We start from the raw sequence: 664 nt of genomic DNA, 5'->3' as shown, positions 1-664 counted from the left end.
TGTTCCTCCTGTGGGTCTATAAGCCTGTGTCAGCACTTCTGGGAGATCAGCTCTCCTCTGGTAAAACCTGGGGGCAGATGGCTGTGGATCAGTCGTCCCTCCTGAGTTCTGGGGTCAAAGCACACCCTGGAGACAGGCTCTCCACTTGAGGGAAAGGTGCAGAGAGTGCTGTGGATCTGTTGTCCCTCCTAGGTGTGGTCTGAGGTAGAAAGTATCCTGTCCCGACTGGCCCACCACTTGTGAGGCCTGTGCCTCCCAGCTGGTCCCACCTTAGAAAGTCATCTGAGAGAAAATGGCGATCTCACCAGAGTCTCTGGGTTAGAGCACTCCCTGGAGGCAAGCTCTCTGCTTGTAGGAAAGGGACAGAGAGGGCTGTGGATCCGCCATCCCTCCTAGGTGTAGACGAAGGTAGAGAGGATCCTGTCCCGGCTGCCCTGCCACTTGTGAGGTCGCATTTCTTTTTATTCATCTTCTTTCCTGCCTGCTTTTTATCTGTTTTTGTAAAAATCAACTTTTGTTCTCTTTCTTGTTTTGCAAGAACTTCATCATATATTGTTTCTTTCATGAAAAGACAGAAGAAAAGGAAAATGCTGGTAATAACTACTGAAGGGATAAGGACAATGAAATACATTGACTCATACAGCTCATAGTTTTCTCTTAACAT

General features: G+C 48.2%; 1 pseudogene; it reads right to left on the bottom strand.

Annotated features, from left to right (window-relative positions):
• Positions 1-664, bottom strand: part of LOC116087792 — a 5,866-nt pseudogene extending 5,202 nt beyond the window's left edge.

The sequence above is a fragment of the Mastomys coucha genome, unplaced genomic scaffold (assembly GCF_008632895.1).
Source record: "Mastomys coucha isolate ucsf_1 unplaced genomic scaffold, UCSF_Mcou_1 pScaffold13, whole genome shotgun sequence".
In the NCBI taxonomy this organism is placed as follows: Eukaryota; Metazoa; Chordata; class Mammalia; order Rodentia; family Muridae; genus Mastomys; species Mastomys coucha.
The sequence above is the reverse complement of the archived record's forward strand: the minus strand, read 5'-3'. Positions and strand labels throughout refer to the sequence as shown.